Below are 21,196 nucleotides of genomic sequence, written 5' to 3'. Positions count from 1 at the left end.
AGAATGAGGTAAAGTAGAGACTTTAGCATCTGTTTTGAAATTGTTAGGGATTAGCCAGAAAATTTTGTAATAATTCTGATGCACGTCTATCAAATTTTGTGGGGCAGTGATGAGAACTTCCAGACAGACTGTCACGTCTGGTGGATCTGGATTTGGACTGTTCCTAAACCTGGGGTCCAATCTGTTAATTGTACTCATTTGCTTGCGTACAGTTCTGGTTTTAGTAGTAGATGAGGTGTAATCTTTTTTCATATTTTTTTTTCTTTTGTAAACTCATAAAATGAGCCTGACTGAGAGCTATATGTTTTCACTTCACTTATGAGAGTCAGCCAATTGCTGTATCCAGCTCAATTAACATCTGAATTTGCTTTCATGAAAAAAGGCTATTGGTTCTACCCCAGAGGTCGCAGCAGACTAAGAAAATAAAGGTCATGTTGTAGCTTGAATTCAGAATGTACAGATGTTATATGAAGATAAAATCTGAAACCCAGAAGGGAAAGAAAGACATATTTGCAGCTATACTATGTATATGTAAATGGTAACAGATGATTTACTGCTGGAAGAGTGTGGTATCCTTTTTTCTTTTAACAAAACAATGTCATAAAAATAGGCAAATAAGAAAAAACCAAAATGGACCAGTGAATAACAACACATACTCAATCACTCTTAAATATGAGACTGGGGGAATATATGCCAGTATATGGCCAGTAAATATATAGACCCTTAGTGGCAAATCTGGTTTCTCAGAACATTAGTTCCTATATCACAGATGAAAATAAGGGTATAAACATCAAAAATAAAGGATCGAAACAATACATATACCCATGAGATCTCTGTATAATCCAAATCAGTTGTCTGCAAGAGAGTTAAAAAATACTTTATGTATTCAGGGGATACAGCTTTCCATCAGATAAATAACATAGGTATATCTATAATGTATCAGTGCTGGTCTCGTATTTACTTTCTTTGGGGTTTACTCTGATTTGATTTCATAGTAGCCGTGATTTTCCCTTTGAAGTTCACCATCCTTAACTCAGATGTAGGGACAAGGCAGAACTCTTGGCACAATTTTTGCCCATGTTGTAATTTCATCCTGTTTCACATTTTCAGTCTCCTTCTCTGCCTGCTGTGACTTCTGGCTTGAGCTTGGGCTGAGTAACTGTGGAGTTCACTGTGTTCGAGACATGGCAAGTGCAAAGCTAATACATCATTTCACCCTCCACGGGGTGGGGAGGGACATGTCAACAAGGAGTACAAGGAGTTTGGCCCAGTTTTTCAGCCAAGTTGTCCGTGATAGCTTTCAAAGTTTTATGAAGGAGTTGTCTTTTAAAGCTGTTTGTGGCTCTTACAGACGTATTTGTCTATCTGCCTGTCTGTATTTATTACCAGCTAACTTCAGGAGCGTGGCTGCTATGGCTTATGTACTTAGATAAGTGCCATGTTTAGATATGGGCAGCTTTTAATTTCATTTGGTCTTCTGAGGAGCAGTGCCTCTGTGCGCTGATGCGGATGGAGAGCTAGGTCACCTGCAGCCTTGCTGTGCTTTAACTGCTGTGGACAGACAAGCAGCGCGTACAGTTTTACCTAAGAATTAAGGCTGCCCAAGTACACTTCTTGACAAAACCACAAACCCTGAAGTGCAAAAAATCCTAAATGGGGGCAGCATTCAGGGCTCCCGCCAGAGGCACCAAACATTAGCCAAGTGCTGCTGCAGCTCGGTTATACCATCACGCCAATGACCTTCAGTGCAGCAATACTGTCACTGTGTGTAGTCAAGGAAGAAAAATGATGTTCCAGTGCACGGATTTAAAACTTACAGTATTTGATGAGGCGCTGATGCATTGAATCTGAAAATCATAAATTTTACCATAAAAGAAGAAAAACAAATCAAGCTGATAATTTCTGCCTATCCTACATTACCTAAACCTCACACTTCTAATATGTTTTATTAAAATATATTATGGTTTTTAGAGTGATGGATGATTCACTGTTAACTGAAACCACATACAAACTTATTCTGAAATCTACCCATTCCCTGCTTCTTCTTTATATTCATAATGTACACAGCACTTAAGTGACTGTAGTCTCCAGATGTCAGCGCGGGATGTTCTGTTCAGTCTCACAAAGAGGGAACTGAAGCTCAGACGGAATAAGTTAAGTTCCCTAAAGTCATGTGATGCTTGCAATAGGAAAAAGAGCAGCACTGAACTTCTCTGGTAGATCATTAAATGCGAGACTGTCCTGCCATGGCTTTGTCAGAATAGGCTAGCAACCAGTCAGGGCAGAACGTGAGAGTGTCTGTGTTTTAGCGTGTGCATGTTTGGGAAGACTGGTTTATGACACGATAATCCAATGCATTTATGGAAACTATTAATGTTTTTCATAGGATCATAAGGGCATTGGAGCAGGCTTACAGTCCTGTGTCCTGTCTTCTGTGCCTCAAAAGCAGGTGAAGCAAATCTGCAGCAAACAGGTGTAGAACTTGGCTCTCACATGATATCTCATCCGATTCTCAAATAGAGATCTGCATGACCTTAAAAACAACAGTCTTACATACTCACAGAAGAATATGTTTTGAACTGTGATATATGCTTAGCCTCTATTACAGGTTGAGGTGCTAGATTTCTCTGGTCTTTATTTTAATAAAATGTCTATTGGTTCTTGTGACACAGAAATAGATAAAATATAAACCAGAACACAAATATAATTTAGCAGCGTGGATCAGAAGCCCATACAAACCTGAAGCCAGTAAGTCAGTTGTCATCTCTAAAAGGTCTGGAATTGATTTGTTTGTCTGAATGGTATGAATAGTCTTAGAGCAATTCTAAGGATGATTTTAAATGATAGATTCATAAACTAACAGACTGTGTAATGTATGTGCACAAAAATTTAATCAGCATGTAGTGTATTTCTTACTAATTTTCAAAGGCTGCTCTATGTCCTTCTCAGAAAACACAGAGGTTTAAACTTAGCTGTAGCCAAAATTTTAGTGCAAACTTAGAACTTATCTATTCTTATGTCTACTGAATTCTATATTGTTTATTACTTTGTCTAAATAATGACCTGATAGTACTCCTGGTCCATTTTAGCAGTGAGATTAATGATGTCTTGTGTAACTGATGTCTTAAGTGTGTCCCAGGCTACATCAAAGGACAGTACACTTTTCATTTAATGTGGAACTTCAGTAATAACACTCCCCAGGTTTTCATAGGGTTGGTCATCACGCTGGAGAAAAAGGTGATTTTTTTCTTGCGTACTATTTACTTTTAAAAGTTGATAATACACAAGAAAATTAAGATCTTTTTTCTTGCATAGAAGTAAATAACAACCATTTGATGAATCTTTGCAGCATGTGTAGTAATTAAATTTCACTCTTCAGTCAGTTTATTTAAAATAAAAATCTTGCGTGGTTCCTTACCAGTGATTCCTATCTAGCTCTGGCTTTTGTAAGGGTACCAGGAAGTTACCAATGGAGGCTTGTTTGTTCTCTTGATCCATACAGGAGGAACTGTACTGCAACACAATTTAGGAAAGAAAGGTAACAGTGCAAGGAAGCCCAATTTGAATCCATGCCTGGCTGTATAAATGTCACCTTGATTCTTCATTATCCACCAGAGAAGGTAAAATGTCTGTGTTTGTTAAATATTTGGCCTCAGTCTTACAATTGCCATTCTGGATCTGCAGCCGTGACATTGCAGCTCTCTGTGAAGCTGAATTCAGAACAACCTCACTCTGGCTCCGAAGGCAAATGAAGGGCTTGGATCAACTGATGGCAATATTTGGAACAAGAATTTAACTGGTTGCCTGAGGGTAAAGGGTTTTGTATTTGCTTTATCGATCCCCTGAGCCTCCCAGGCTGGGCCACATCTCATGGTGAATACTAAACTTTGCTATGGATCTGGACTGATCTAGTTAATGGAGCTAGACCTCACCACCTCTGACCTTTCCCAGTCCTCCTTGTCAGACTGGGCTGGGCATTCTCCTCCAACCTGCACCCGGGGTTGCCTTCGCTGAAACCCATGAGCCAATGCTTATTGCATAGCTCCTTTTGCAGGATCCCTGCATTAAGGCCCTCATCTTACATTTACAGCCCTAACATTACAAGTGTGAATTTTCAAATAAAACCCAAAGATTTTCTTTCCCTGTAGACATAGTACACTGTGGCATCTGTAAATACTTTCTGCTCTCCCCTGTGAGTCCAGAATAATGCTGTAGCATGTACAGGTAGATTCAGGGCAGGAATCACCAAAAGTTCCTACTCAGATTAGGAGCTCTTTCCTTTTTTGTTGTTGTCGTAGTGGAACCTGTAGTTTCTTCTAGAGAAATGTCCACTCCTCACGGCTCCTCTGAAAAATCTCCCAGAGATTTCCTATGTGATAAGTTGTCTCTAAAATATCTTGACGAGTAAAGTTGGTAGAGCATTTCAGATATGTTCCTGCAGAGAGTGTAGTACTGTTCCAGGGAGGGGGTTGCCTGGATCTGCTGTCTAATACCTCTTTTATCTGTGGTAGAACTTAGTATAGCTACGACAGGATGAAAAAATGGCTCTCAGTCACCTACCAGTGGAAATTTCTCTTCACAGCATCACTTTAAAAAGAAAGCAGCTCCCCTAAAATGTTAAATTGACATTCCAGCTGAGAAAAATAACAGTAACTTTCAAAAGAGAATTTGATTTTTATACTCTTCTGGTTTAATAGCCAGCAGCCTTAGGTATCAGCAAATATATCCTGAATACATAATCAGCCTATGCTGAAACCAGCACAACTTTCATGTATCTCTTGTAAATACAGCTCCTAAGAAGGATATTTGCACTACAGCAATACACAAAAATCACTGCACAAACTGACAAAGTGCTCTGAAATCCTTTAAAAGTTAGTGCCATCAAGTAAACGTCATTTTCCAGTTTTGTAATGTCATGTGGATAAATACCTCATTTACCAACTGGGAGGGGACCACAAAGCTCTGTTATTGTAAAAGTTTCATTTTCTGTTTCTTGGGATTGGAAAATAAAATACAGATTTGTCCTAGCCTTGTGGCAGAATTGACAAATCATTAATTCCATTGATTCTCATGGCAGTGAAATTTATCAAACGGAAGTCCATTTGTATTAGCAAAAAAGTTTATATGCCATGGCATGGAAAGCCCTCTTCTCTTGCTTTTATATTTTAACCTTTTGGGTTTTTAAGCACTGTTATATACCTTGTAAAGAACCTAGAGTGGTAGATTATGAAGCCTCCTTATTGTCATTCCCCATTGAACTCAATGTGCTTTATGTCAAAACTGCAAATACACCAACTGCTGCAGAACGAAAAACGTTTGCCAGTCTTCAGATGGATTTGGGAGGAGCAAAGGGCTGCATACAGCAGGCTAACCCACTGCACCTCTTCCCCCCCGCCTGCAAGCCTCACTGATGCAAAGGCTTTTGCAGGGTGTCAGACAGGGACCAAATATCCTTTTCTCTTGATTTCAAAAAGAAAACACTCTGTTTCTAGCTTGGGTGGGCTTTCCCCACCCCAGCAGGTTTTTGACCCTGGCTGATGTAGATCAGCACAGCTGCAGCTGGAGCAGTGGTGGTTTACACCACTGGCAATGCTGGTGGTGAGTGCTCTGCTGCTGTGGGAAAGTGCTGTGCTTCCATGGGAGCTCAGCCTCTAAACTCCACAGAGGCACATGAGAAGAGGGGGTTAAGGGAGATCCTGATTAAAGTTCCATTTACTGATGCTCTTCACCAAATTATATCCAAGTGCTGCTTTACTAATTAATGACTGCTCATGAAATGCCATGTGTCAGCAATAAATCACTTACTTTTGTTGCACTTCAGTAGTATATGGCTAATGAGCAAGGACAACTCATATAATTAAAGCCTAAAATAGCCCTGTCGGTAGGACACAATCAAGTCTTTATATCTTGCTGTAGTGGCTGGACCAGACCATATCACTTTCCTGTCTTTGCCTTTGCTAGTTTTACAAGAAAAAAGATAGAGGGTTCAAAAAAATTTGGGTCACTAAACACTTTTTCAAGGGTAGTAGTACTAGGAATTGAATTACATTTCAAAAAACCTAAAATCCTGCCAGTTACCCATATCTGGACTAACCTTAAAATCAGACTGTCTTAATTATTGCTTTTAATGGGCCTCATAAAGATCAAAACTAATTAAAAAATAAATAAAAGGGAGAAACAGCCTGGATGAAACTGGGCAGTTTAGTGCAACATTACAGCAAAATCAGGAGTTTGGTGCTCCACAGCTGCACGTAGCTAGGAAAACTGAGAAACAGTCAAGCCCTCTGTGAATATATGTAGACAGCTGTTCATACTTCAAGCAACATCTTGAAAAATCTGCAACTGAACCAGTAAATAGCATTTCTCCTGCTTGACCTGGTCAGTGCTAGCACAACTGAATATTTGGTCCATCTGTGCACACTACATCCCTTTCCCCACAGTGTTATACATTGTAGCCTGAACCACTGATTTCCTCTAGAAAACCACTAGTTTTCCTCACAGGAGAAAAAAAATAATAAATATCCTATTTCTGAGAGAGCAAGTAGCTACTGTTAGCCAAAGTACACCATGTTGGTAGTCACATGCACAAATGACATAAGGCAAACTGTTTCACAGATTCAGCAGTAGGAAAACTGAATCCCATCTCCTCTTCCAAGGGATAAATCTGTCTCTTGTGGATCAGCTTATTCTGATGAGCATCAGGAAGGAAAGGGAGTGATCTATGTAGTCTATATTGAAAAGATAAAAAAAAAAAGTATTATGGAAGGCATGGGCAGAAGAATGGACTTTTTATTTTAGTATTTTGGGTACAAAATATTTTAATCTTTAGGAGTTTAAGTTTGTTATGAAAAACAGTTTTATGAAAATATGACAACACCCCTCCCCACAATAGCCCCTGACATCTTCCTCCCACTCCCTTTTACACACACCTATGTGGAAATTCAAGTTTTTGTGAAGGAACAAAAAGCTTGACCAACAGTCATGAGTGCTCCTGCTAGAAAAGAGCAATAAAGGTGAACATCCGTTTTCCTTGGAACAGGTTCTGAATACTTTCTCAGTGTGAGCAGACCCAATCTTGCTGCTCAGCAGTAAGAACAACAGCAGCTCTCCTATTATTGCTAGCACGACAAATCAACGTTTGTCCTCGGTATTGTCTGTAGCAAGCACTGGGTAGACCCTTTGTATTGGCCTCATACAGAGGTTTAAAAAAACATCCCATGAAATGAGGATCTTTTCTGAAATGACTTCTACAAATTCTCAGAAAGCTTTGCGAGTGCCTGACAAAAGCCCTCACTCTGGTGCATAAAGGGCAGTAGGATTGCCAGCTGTGTGTTTTCACAGTCTTGTTTAGGAAAAACACTCCACTCAGGTTGAGTGGGGAAGACCTGAATCTCCTTATTCTTGAAAACACTGCAGCCCTCCCCACCTGGTCTCGCTTGAATGTTAAGCAATGAAGATGGATGTGCTGTCTGGATCTTATCACCTTCATGGTCCCCCTGTGATCTCCAGTGACGCCCTGACACCAGGGAGTTCCCCAATGATAAATTGGGAAACAATTCCTCTTGTTGACATCTGCTTTTCCACGTTTGTTCAGTGATTTGGACGCTGTTTGTTTGCATCGACAGAATTGTGGATGGTTATCCCTCCATCTGAGCGGTGAGATTGTGAGAGAAGACCTTGGATGGAATTAATTTAGATATTTTTGGTCTCTTGACATCCATTTTGGGTAAGTCAAGGCTCTCTATAACTGCAGAGTGGAGGCAGGGATGACAGTATGAGACTGTCAGAGCATCTGCAAAATGGGCACTTCATGTTTTTAAAAAACATGCACTGTTGTGGAACAGAAGTGTAATATATGCCATTAACATTAGTGTCATTGAGCAGCCTCTAAATTGCAGATTGGTGGGAAAAAATTGATATGAAAATGTAAACAAGAGAAAATGAAAACTGTAATAAGCTCTCTGCATAAGAAGGGTAATCTACAATTAAATATAAAGGCTAAATTGAAACAATGTGAAAGATGAGATATATTTCCTATTTTAAAGCTAAGACTGATGCTCTGTCTCTAACCCCCAAAGCTGTGACAAAAACTTAATGGTGTGAAGCAGAGACACCATGTCAGACTTCACTCTGCATTCCTGGCTCTGGATGATTTATCACTTGCAGCCATTCTGTTTGCTATTAATTCAGTACAAAAGTTATTTTAGTAAGTTGGTTTGGCTGTGCTGCATCCACTTTTGAGCTTAGTTGAAAGTGAAAACAAAGGCCTTTATTGCAGCTGCTGTAAATTCAGGTTCCAAGTGCATTTCTTTGCATTTGCACACTCATAAAATGAAAAAAGGCAGCCTCAATTCTCTGCTGTAGGTGATCCAACATTTGTTATAACATTTGTTATAAATGTGGTTATAAAAACTGATTACTTCTTAGCAAATATCCTGCATGTATTATAACATAGCCATGAGGATGATGTGATCTGGATGGTATTGCCAGATAATTCTGCGTTTTATTTTTCCCCTGACAGTGGACATATGGGCTTCGGTTTATGCTTTGGAGGGCAATGAACTATTGACCACCAAATGATGGGAGAGCGACGTTTGATGCTGAGAAGGCCCTGCTGAAAGTGCCCTCTGGGAGACACTGCTCAGCAGCACAGGTATTTCTTGGAACTGGAGCTGACTACCAGCCAGGCTTCTGTCTGTAGCTCTGACTGCTTTGGAAATGTCAGTAATGTCAGCCAAAATGGGAGGCTCATGAGAGGGGAAGACAGAGCATCTTGCTCAGCTACAGCAATAACAAATTTGTGGCTGAATGTGAGCTACTGCTACCTACTAGCACAGCTTTCCGTGTTGAGCGGAAAATGCACCCCTTTACACAGCTTTCCTGGTGACGCATCCCTACTCCTCTGGGAACTCAGATAAACACATACCTATGGCAAGGAGCTGTTTTTTTCCCAGCTCTGTTGAAAATGATTTCCTGTTCCTCCTGTTGCATCAGAGGAGTGCTGGTCACCTTCTGTTTCATTCCTGTTTTTCCTTCTGCCCACAGAGTATTAAAGCATTCCCCCATTTTCTTTTTCTTAATGGGAGGTGGGAAGAATGAAAGATAAACTCCAATAAAGGCAGTCCCAGAGTGTCTGGGTAATTGGATGTCTTGCTATTCAAACTACGTTAGAATACAAAATACAAAGCGATGACTGATGTGGCTTTTTGTTCTCCAATCAGCTGATTATAAGGTAAATGCTTCCTTCTTTCTTGTACAATGATGATAAATTGAAGACAAGGTGTGTTTGGGTGATGCAGGGGACCAGACACTCTTGAAATGCAGGATGCGGAAGAGGATTTTGTCCTCCTGGGTGTCTGAAAGTCCCACCGAGCGCTCCTGTCAGAGAATCCCTGTGCGAGTGGGAGAAGTGCAGCGTGGATGAGCTGAGAAAGGACAGCAGGGGCACAAGAGATGGTGGGAGTTAGATACCATGAGCGGCTTCCAGTCCTTTCGTCTGGGTTGCAATCATACACCTTATATCTGTTTATGCCTCCAAGGATCTCCAGAGTTCTGCTGCAACCCTGCACCAGTGTAGCGATGCTGCGCAAAGAAGAAATCCAGCTTTCACTCAGAGTAGAGATTTAAGCGTTCCCCTCTAATTCCATGCCGAACAGCTGTTCGGCAGTTACTTGTGTTGAACTTCTGAGGGGCCAGCCTGCAGCAAACGCTCAAGGTGCTTTAACTAAACACTCTGATCCTGAAGTCATCTCTAAAATTTCAGTAATCCAGACAATCCTTCAACTCCCAGTTCAGCTCATTAAGAAGTGTGGGTCCCCGAGAGCAGCAAACACAGCACAGGATACCTGGTAGGTAGTGCTGTCTTTCCTATGCTGATTCGAACAGCTCTCCAAAAAAGAGGTTCAACTATAGTTTGCCTTGGGAGAGGCTTTCTTCTGAGCTGGCTGAACCCTCCCAAGCCCCATTTACAGACCAGTGCCTACCAGGGTTTGATGTTTGCTGGAGGAGGTCCAGTCCAGGGGCAAGTCACCGGCTCCAGCTCCTGCTGGAGGGGCCAAGTGGCACACAGGCAATGATTGCAAAGAAGCACCTGGGGACTTCAGAAAGACAACACTCCACCCAGAGAGGTCATTTTAATGCCTATCAGTTTCCCAGAGCCAGAATTGCTTGCTTTTCTGAAAGTAAGAATTTTAGCTGGTTGAAATGAGGATACGTGATGAGAGAAATTTAGTCTTGAAGGAATATTCTTATCAATATTTTAATATGACTTTTTGCACTGAAGTATCTCACTGCGCCCCATGAGAACCATCGTTAGACATTTTGAAACACTTTCCATTCAATTCAGAAATTAACAGAGTGGTTTTAATGTTCAAATAAATGCAGTATGAATACAGGGATACAAGACAATTATTTTGTTCACAAATCAAGAAGAAAACAAGCAAGAGCGTATCTGAAGATTACAAAGACAATGTCAAAGAAAATAAAAAGATAAAAGAATGACTGCAGCTATCATTCCCTTGAATATAATGAAATGTGTTTTATGACAATTAGCAATACTCAGGGCTGTTTGCTTGGCTGTGTGATCAGATCTGAATGTGTGTGTATGAGAGAGCAACAGTGGCTGTACAAATTAATTTTCTTGTGAAAAGCTGATTGCTCCACCTGTTATAGTCTGTCTACATCCTATATTCCCATCAAGTGTCGCCAATTAGTTCACAGAATGTAATTGAGGAATGAAAATAGAAGAGCAAAGTGCCTGATTTATAGGCTGAATTGGTTATGCCCAGTGATTTTTTTTTTTAATGCTGGTTTAAATATTCTGTTATTAAATTGATTAAATAATTAAATGCTGCTATAAACGTGTCAGATGGTATTGCACATCAATTTTCTACCGCTGAGCGGGACTCTCATTTACTTACTGAAGTAAAGTTGGTTCTACTGTTGAACAAAAATTCTAAAGAACACCAGGGAAAGAAGGAAGGGATCAAAATGCCCTCTGTAAACACGTTAGTGAAAAGCAGCACGGGCAGCTCATGCTGTTTGCATGTACCTTATTCATGTTAAATATAAAAGGTTTCTTTGCTGGATTGAGCAGAGCTGAAAGAATAACTGATTCCAAATGGAAAAGATTATTTCAATGATACCTTGTTTTCTTTAAAAATAGTTTTGTGACAATACAATCACCAGACCACAAGCTGCACTCCTTGTATTTAGTTGTAGAACTGTATATTTGAGGAAGCACGAAAAGTTAAGACTGTAAGAAATCCCAAGATCAAAACAAAGCCACTTGCTGCAAATCATGATGTTAGTAAAACAGATGAAGTAAAAAATATTTTTTTGGAAAATATATAAGCTGATAAAAGCCAGGTGGACCTGCAGGAAATTAGTACAGCAAACTGTTATAAATACTGTCAGCTGTAGCCAGAGAGAAGGAGATCCAGCTGCTGTGTGTTGCTCTGCACTCAGAGCTAAGGCACTGCAGGAGCTGTGCTCCCTTTGCAGCATCGTAGCTGAGCTCCCTTTCCTCATATCTGATGGCACCTGAACTCCTGCTACCTAGTTTCTATCTTTCAGTTCAGTCCTGCATTTTTTGTTTACCCTGAACTTGCTTGGAGTCTATTTAAGATCTACTAATGGCTGTAGTCTGATTTAATAATCTCTTGTAAGGTCACAGTCATTGCCTGCATTTGCAAATATTTCAAGAGGAAAAATCTGTAGGTGCCTTTCTGATGGTTTTCTGATTTTGATGTGTTATTTGGCCCACTGACTATTCTCCACCATTGTGCACAGAAGAGGATGCAGTTTGTGTGCCATGCAAAGATAGGGTAAAAGAAGTGTGGGAATCCATGAAACCCAAGAATTTCCTTCTGCAGTGGCCTTATTGCATGGCTCAACTGTCACACCCCATCTTGTGCCTTGTTTCTGGCCAAACACACCTTACAATATCCAGAGTGTCTCTATTTGCCCTTCAGAAATACCTGGGGCTTTTTCTGGGTTGTGGACAACATCCCAGATGGATTTTGTTTAGTGAATAAGTAACAGTTATGTGCTTTGGATTGATTGCTACTTCATGCCCAAGCCCCTGCAGTGAAATCAGTGGATTTTGGGCTGCAGAGCAAAAGGAGGCACTACTTCCAGCAGTAACACAGCACCGCTCTGCAGAGGAATCATTCATTTGCACTGTCGGCACAGTACCTAAATATTAATCTGTGTATAAAAATGTTTAAAGACATTTGAAGAAGTTATATTCATTGATACGCTGTTGTCAGGTATATAGCTGGCTTGTCAAAGAGGTTGGCTCCTTCACTGACGCAGGACCCCTCTCATGAGCAGCAAATGTATTTGCATGGAAAGAGATACCATGGTCAATACATTTTTCAAAATGAGTTGAGAGTTTTTGTTGCTGTGCTTTGCTATGATTTTAGTTTTTGTATACCTTTAATTTTTAAGAGCATTCTGGATGCAGTGTATGTATTTTGCCCCTAAGACTTTACTTACTCTTTTTTTTTCTTAATGTATTCCATTAATTTAAAAGAAAATCAAGACAGAGGCTAAAGATATATTCCCTGTATTTGGCAAACAGCAATTTCCATGCACAAGTTTGCCTTATAGCAAATGAAAGACTCTCGTTTTAAACATTCTAGGAGTCCCAATCTACATCAGTCCTCTGCCACAGTGCCCACTTGCATTTCCTCATCCTTTTTCTTGTTCACTGGGTATTTTTGGGACTTAACTGTTTAGTGATTTATAACTTGCATGTGAAGGCAGACATTCCTGCTACTGCAGCGGCAGCCAGAAGCCTGGATACTTCCCTACTCACTGTCATTTTGCAGGTGCAAAGCAGAGGGCTTTTTGCAACTGGTCATTAATCATGAACTGTCGGACTCAGATATAAAGATTGGACACTGCTTAATGCACTTCAGGTTCCCTTTTCAAACCAGTTCTGACTGAGGGAGACTGCACAGTCACTATTCTCTGAATATATATCATAGTGGATTGCATTAAAGTCCCTTTTTAAAAAAACTTGCTGGCAAAGAGATTCATTAAGAACTTATGTTCCAATGTGCCACAAGAAACTTGGGAATTTGACTCACTGGTCTGAAAGTATGTACTCCAGCTGAAAGCATGATAAAGGAGGTAAAATTGGCATTGCGATTTTGAGGCTAAAGTTCCTCCAGATTTATTTAGGAGAGCAAGTTAAATAATACTGCGAACAAAAGCAGAAAGCTTATAAAAGGATCAGGATAAATACTGAAAAATAAAATTATTTTTCAGCAGCAAAGGCACTGGAGAAGGCCTATAGATCTCGGTGACAAGTCAGCAATGATCACTACAAAAGATATACTTGGAATGGACACCTCCACAATTCAAGTGACTGGCTTTACTCCAGGTCTGTATTTCTAAGTCTTAAAAATGTGTCTAAATAGCTCCAATGGCTTGCAGGGTTTGGGTTTTGGTTTTTTTTTTTTTTGTTTTGTTTTTTGTTTTGTTTTTTTTTTTTGGTATAAATTGCTGTAACTAAGAACAGATATGATTAGAACCTGGAAGGCAACATTTGTCACTAAACTTGTTTGCTTATATTTGCAGTTCTTGAAGAAGTATCAAGTGAGGAAGGTTTCAAGTTGAAACAAATCTGCAGTGTTGTTAGAAGACGTGAGAGAGTAGCTCCTTTGAGATGCTCTCTTTCTGTCTTGTAAATATACTTCGTCAATTTTATGTAGTGCATGGAGAGCCAGACATAAGTGTCTGTACATCTCAGTTCATTCGGCACTGTTCAATCTGAGGATTGTACTTTGGTGTACATTTTATTAAGTGCAAAACTGAGAAACAGAGAAAGCTTCTAAGCCCCATGTCAGTGAACCACACACTAAAAGCCCAATTATAGAACTATAATAAATATATATGCACTTAGTACATATTGTAAAGTGTGCACATGCATGGAATAATAAAAGACTTAACACTGAAGCACTTTCTGCTTTGCAGATTACTTTGGGCTACCATGGCCCACCTGCTTTGGAAGCAAGATTATTTTCTTTTGCTAAAAGTGTATATTTTAAGATTTTTATGTGCATGAAGAAGCAAGCACTTACTTGTATCTGTCAAGGAGATGTACATGACATAATGTATCCAGAGTCAATATATTCATGTGGTGTATAATTGTCACTTTTTAGCAAGTGGAACCTCGTCCCTTTCTATGGACAAAAACTGAGGCTTTTTTTGTACTGTTTACTAGGCTTACCCTGATTCTTATTCTGTCAAAATAAACCCTGACATATAAACTCTATTCCTCTGCAGAAAATAAAAGCTCTACAACGTTTTTGTTTTTTTTTTTTTTTTCTTTTTTGTGAATGGAAATAAAGAAGGTTGAGAGATAAATCTGGGGGCTATAATTATACAAATGTATAAATGAAACTGTCAAATAATTCCTTTGAAGACACTTTTTAGCATGTATTTCAGAAAAGGAGCAATTTGTGTGATGCCAACCATCATTAATTGGAATTTCTGTGCCTTTGCTTTAATAAATTTGCTTCAGTTACTTGATCTTTTAAACTCTCCCATTAAGTGCTCTGCGCTTGCTAAGGGAATGGCATGCAGCATGCGGTCTGTGGGTCTGTGTTGAATTCTGCTTAACTGCTACGTCCATGGATGAAAAGATAAGAGGTGCTCATCCACTTACAGCACAAATTACGTGACCTCCTTTCTGTGGAGAAGTAGGTGGAGAAAGAAGGCTGGAAAGGGTGACTTAGACATCTATTTCTGTAGGGCTTTGTCATGCCATTCTGTGAATAACCTGATCTCATTCACCCAAGGAACTGAGCATATGAGTGATTCCCATATGGCTAAACAAGGATTTTAAGGTAAGAATGTGCTTTTGAGTGCAGGATCAAGCCAGTGAACATACACTAAGTGCATGGTAAGCAGTGGCTTGGAAGTAGCTGACAAAAGAATAAAAAACTACATCAGGGTATGTATCGCTAGTAGGAATCTTTCAACTGGATAAGGTCACATAAGGTTTTCTGGGGAAATACTCCAGCCCCTTGCCATCACAGGCCAGGATGTATTTCCATCATGTGGACAGATTGGTGGTCATTTCCCCATGTGACAGATGTGGCAGGAAGGTTCCTGAACCTCAGCCATGGACTCTCCTTGCATAAGTGTTGTGTTTCCACCCAGATGAGAGGACACCAAGAAGTCCTGGTGCAGCATGCAGCTGGCACCTGTCAGCCAGCCTCTGTGTTTTGATTATATGGTGAAGGTGCTTCCTTCTGGCTATATGAAGACATGATGTGGGGCTACAGGGAAAGAGGGCAGCAGGGCTGGCAAGACAATTCAGTATCCCAAGAGAAGGGACAGGATCAGGTCTTGGGCCAGATTCAGTTGTTGCAGCGGACAGACCATTCATAGGGACTGAAGGTTGCTACCTCCAATGCACAGCGAGGTACCTGTCAGTGGTGGTTTGCCTTTTCAGGGATATTGCGCTAATACTTTAATGCACAAACAAAGATTGAGCATGTATACTATGATTCTTCCTCATTTTTCTCAGTATTATTTCAGCTATTATGCTGATACTGTGATAAACATAGTATAAAACCATCACACATGGAGAACGTTAGTTTGCATGTCTTCCAGATTTCTAACAACATGGTAGTACACAGGGGCTGGTAAGTGGGTATAAGTAGGCACAACCAAATCTAATCATTAATGACATCAAGAACATCCTACAGATCACACCTTTAGGCAGGTACAGGCTACAGCCAAAACCTGATGTGTGTAGAAAAAGGTGTCTAAATACGGTGATAAACAAGGATCACCCACCCCCGCAAAAACCTTATCTCTGCTTAACTGCACCTTTGCTCGGCTGGCCTGTCCCAGCCTGATCACCCAGAGGGGCCTGTCTGACACCCAGGCCAGGTAGGGAGGCAGTAGCCTCCCAGGTGGCAGCATCATTGACCTTTTAGATGTCAGCCTAGTTCCCCAGGCGTGCTGTTGCCTGCAGAAACCACATCTGAGCTGCTGGCACACCCAAGCCTGTGCCCATCATCACAGCTTCTTTCTGTGGGTATCCGTACAGTGAGGTCTTGGTGCATAATTGTTACCAAAAAAAGAGGCAAAGAAAAATGGTAGCAAGGGCCTTAGTGGGGCCTTAGGAGTTGCTTCAGCTATAAATTGAAGCTATCTCCATGGATAACTTGAAGGAGTCAGTTCACAATGGGTAGCAGGTCTTTTGCTATGATTAGTAATTAAACACCTAGAGAATATGATCTCTTCCACAAACACGTAATGCATGTACAATTATAAACTAGGTATGAATCATATAATTGTATGTCACCTTTTTAAATGCAGCAACAGATAAAACTACTATTGAGCACCATTTTTGATACTATTTCTTTGAAAGCCACAACTACTGTTGCAATTCTGTGCCCAGTTAGGAAACAGAGTGCCTACCATCCACAGTAATGCGTGTCAGAGGGATGCAAGAGAAGGATTAGTGTTTTATACCAACTTGATTCAGCAAGTGAACTCAAGTTACCTAAATAACATGAAATCCTAGGGTAGCTCATATGCTTTAAGCTAGGATGTCCAAATACCTTGCCGGGCTGATAGGCTTAGGCTTAGGCTTAGAGGATTCCTACAGGAATCTGAAATAATTTCTGTTCCATATAGTCACTGCTGATGTGAATTAGTTATATCTTTATTTTGCACTGAAAAGTAGTGGAGTTTCAGCTTTAGATTTTTGCTCTGCATGTTAGACAGAAGATGGCTTAAAAGGCACCAGGGGATCTTCCTGAGATAGGGAGATATCTCAAGAACAACCACTGGTTGATGGAGGCTTCTGGTGTGCAGAAGAAGTGGCAAATGGGCTCCCTGAAGAGAAAAAATTTACACCTCTATCAACAGCTTGTCAAAATTAGGTAGATTAAGAATTTATTTTCTTCAGCTGGATTTTCACACTTAAATCCATTCTCTTTGATTATCTATTAATTTATAAGCAAATAATCTTCCCTGTAAGTCCTTTTCCTTTCCGTAATCTTCCTTTCTGGCTTCTCAGAAAATAACAATAATAAATTCATAGCATTTGAACTCTCCTGTGCCAAATTAGGATACTTGTGTTTTAGGTACAGAATTAACTGGGAGAATATAAATTACTTACCAGCAGTGGACATGACTGGTAAAGAGTCAGGTGCCACACTGCAACTTTTTAAGTATCTGGTTCCCAGTAAGTAAAATGCTTAACTCTCCCATGCACTGTGCCCCAGAGTGGTAACAGAAAACCCTCTCCACCGAAGTGGAAAATCAAGCAGAGATACTCACAGGAAGCAGTTTAGGGTTACTCAAGAGGAACCCATTCATAGCTGCCTTTTCAACAACAGTCTGGAGCTCCAGTGCTGAACCCAAGGTACCACCTTTCTCAGCCTAAATTTCTCTCTCTTGGATAGCCCCTGACACCCATTTGATCAAACAAATCAGCTTTCTCTTTCCTTGAAATCTGGAATTAATGAGAGAGATTTGTGCAAAACAGAAACAGTCCCAGGAGCAGGAGTAAAACTAGTATCCTTGTTTCTCTGCTGAAGGTCCTGAGCACAGGGCTATAGCCCTGGTGAGGCTGCCCCATCACCAAGACCTCTGCAACTACCATGCCCTGCTGTTCTTTCCAGTGGCTCTGAGACACACCTGCATGGGAAAAGCAGTGGAACAGCCACTGATAGGAACAGTTATTCTCCTCCTTTTTGGGTGAGAGTAACCCAGTTTCACTCTTTGTGAATCTTCCTGCAAAAATGTTGGTTTGGACTCTTGCAGCAGTTGTGAACTCAAGTCCCTTCTGGGTGACAAGGTCCTAAAAAGGTAAGGATTAGGAGAAGGAGGATAACAAGTGGCTTTTTATCTTTATGTCAGAAAGGAACGGCAGGATAAGCACTGTTTGACATTCTATTAAGTGAGCACTGGAGGGTGCCCTGTGTACTTGGCTCCTTCTCTGTGCTGAAATAACTTCAGTGGGAATTCTGTGGTCACAGCTGTCAGGGACAGTCTTATTCACCTACCCTTGCACACCTCTGCACTTTAACACTTCCTTTTTCTTCCTTTAAACAAATAGAGAACAGTATTTCAAAGGTTTCTTTCTGGCTGTATTTATCTACTTTACCTTTTACATCATTTGCATCATTTGAGGCTGTTTGTAGAAAATATACTCGCAGCACTTGGGAATTGAAGCATGGAAGGAAAGAAAATTACATGTTTATCTTTATTTGATTTCTTAATTTGAGAAGCAGGGATAAGTTAATTAATTGACAAAGAGGTTTTAGATTTATCCTATTAGCAGTCAGGGCTGGGACTGCTGAGCAGTTAAGTATTTTCGACATGTCCAGAACCTGAGAAGATTGGTTTTTGTTACATACTGTTTTTTCTCACTTCAGGCTAAGGTACTTTTATATTGTTTTAATATTTTTGCTAAGTAGTGAGAATGCTAATAGTAGCTAACAGGAAAGGATCTCTGCTTCCAATAGTTTATACTGAATCATTATTTTGCTGGGAGACTAACAAGATGATTTTATACTACAAATACATAGCTCTGATTCCATACCTTCTCAACAGCTGATAGTGCTGAGATTCAGAGGTCTTGCTAGATTCTGGTAAGAGACAGCTAAAGATGAACTGGTAAGAATTTGTAGTAGCATTGCAGAATGCTGTTAATGCCAATAACTAATAATTAACTTTTTATCACTTTTGTGATAATTATTTAGATATCTAATCGATAAGCTGAGTCCATTGTGCTAAGTGCTGTAACTGAAAATTGTGGTCTAAATATCTAAAGCAGGCAGATAAGACATTTATACTTAATCCAATGTCCTCTGTGTTCTATATATTTGGAGGAGACATTTAGTCATAGACACATCACTAAGTGAAAGCATCTCTGAAACTCTGTGAGGTTCTTCCACAGCCAAACTCTTGCTCTGGCACAATTCTCCGTATGTCCTTCAATTTCTAATCCCTTTTCCAGGACAGCAGTGCATTAGGTATGGGGTAGGAGAACTCAAAAGTATTTTCATATTCCATTCAGCTCTCAAGTAATTTAATCAACACCCTAAAGAGTTACACCCAGACTTGATCTGGCTCTTTGTATTTAGCATAACCTAATACTAGGGCTTTATTTCCTCTTAAATGATCTGACTGAATGCTGCTGTACATTATTCTGCTTTTATCTGAGCATTATTTCATCTTGGGCTCATGTTTCATAACTCTCAGAATCAGAAGAACTTTTTCAGCTTATTTCCGAGATTTGCTTAGGTGAACTTTATGACACGTCTGCAAGATTTGAAACAACAATACATATCTTGAGGGGTAGAAGGACATCAGTGACATTTCATATTGCCCCAATCACAAAGGGAATGTATTGCATAGCTTAATTCCTCTCTGACACATATAAGATTATGGGGTAATCCAGGCTGGAAGGGGCTTCAGAAGGCTTCTAAGCCAACCCCATACTCACAGCAGGGTCAGCTACAAGGTCAGACCAGGCTGCTGCAGGCTGTACCCAGGGTGTGGGCTTAGAAACCTTCAGGACAGAGGCTTCAGACACAGCCTCCCTGGGCAACCTGGCTCCACTGCTTAGTTGTCCTCATGGGGAAGTACTTCTTTTCGTCCAGTCTGGACCTCTGTGGTATCACCTTATCACAGAATCACAGGATGGTCAGGGTTGGAAGGGACCTCTGGAGATTAGCTTAACCCTCTGACACAGCAAGTTGCACAGGATCACGTCCAGGTGGGTTTTGAGTAACTCCAGAGAAGGAGACTCCACAGACGCTCTGGGCAGCCTGTTCCGGTGCTCTGTCACACTCAGTCTTCCTCATATTCAGGCGGAACTGCCTGTGTTGCTGTTTGTGCCCATTGACTCTTGTCCTGTTACTGGGCACCACAGAAAAGAGCCTGGCCCCGTCCTCTTAACACTTGCCCTTAAGATATTTGTAGACATTGATAAGATCCCTTCTCAGTCTTCTCCAGGCTAAACAGGCCCAGCTCTCTCAGCCTTTCCTCATAAGGGAGATGCTCCAGTCTCATCACCTTCATAGCCTTCCGCTGGACCCTCTCTCTTGAACTGGGGAGCCCAGAACTGGACCCAGCACTCCAGACACGGCCTCACCAGGGCAGAGCAGAGGGGCAGGATCACCTCCCTCCACCTGCCGGCCACGCTCCCCCTAATGCCCCCCAGGATCCCACTGGCCTTCGTGGCCACACGGGCACACTGCTGGCTCGTGGGCGGCTTGCCGTCCACCAGGGCTCCCAGGGCCTTCTCCGCAGAGCTGCCTCCCAGCAGGTCAGCCCCCAGCCTGTGCTGGTGCCTGGGGCTGTCCCTCCCCAGGTGCAGGACCCTACACTTGCCTTTGTTGAACTTTATCAGGTTCCCCTCCGCCCAGCTCTCCAGCCTGCCCAGGTCTCGCTGAATGGCAGCGCAGCCTTCGGGTGTATCAGCCGCTTCTCCCAGTTCTGTGTCATCAGCAAACTTGCTGGGGGTACACTCCATCCCTTCATCCAGGTCACTGATGAACAAGTTGAACAGGACTGGACCCAGTACTGACCCCAGGGGAACGCCGCTGGCTACAGGCCCCCAGCTAGACTCTGTGCCGCTGATCCCAACCCCCTGAGCTCTGCCGTTCAGCCTTTTATGTCCGTTGCCTCTCAGTCTCCAGAGAAGCACTGCTAGGAAAAGCCTGACTCCATCTCCTTGACAAGCTTCTTGTAGGTACTGGGGACTTGTGTGTGGGTCCCCCCCAAGCCATTCCCTCTGCAGGTGAACAAGCCCTGGTCCCTCAGCCTGTCCTCACAGGGTACATGCTCCATCCCTGACCACCGTGGTGGCCCTCCCCGGGGCTTGCTTCAGTTATCAGTGCCTTTCCTGTACTGGGGAGCCCCAAACTGGATGCAGAGCTCTAGATGTGGTGCTCCAACAGCTGCTGAGTACAGGGAACAATCACTTTTCCTCGTTCTGCTGTCTGTGCCCCTGCTGACCCAGCCCAGGGCACTGCTGGCCGCCATCGGTACCAGGGCTCGCTGCCGGCACTGCCAGGACTGCCCCACGGAGCTGCTCCCCAGCCTGCCTTGGTGCACGGGTTTCTTCCTCCCAGGAGCACGGCATTGCATTTGTCCTTGCTGAATTTCATATGGCTCCTGTTGGCCCATTATTGGAACTTGACCTCAGGCA

The sequence above is a fragment of the Falco biarmicus genome, chromosome 5, assembly GCF_023638135.1.
Source record: "Falco biarmicus isolate bFalBia1 chromosome 5, bFalBia1.pri, whole genome shotgun sequence".
Classification (NCBI taxonomy): Eukaryota; Metazoa; Chordata; class Aves; order Falconiformes; family Falconidae; genus Falco; species Falco biarmicus.
Note: the sequence above shows the minus strand (reverse complement) of the source record.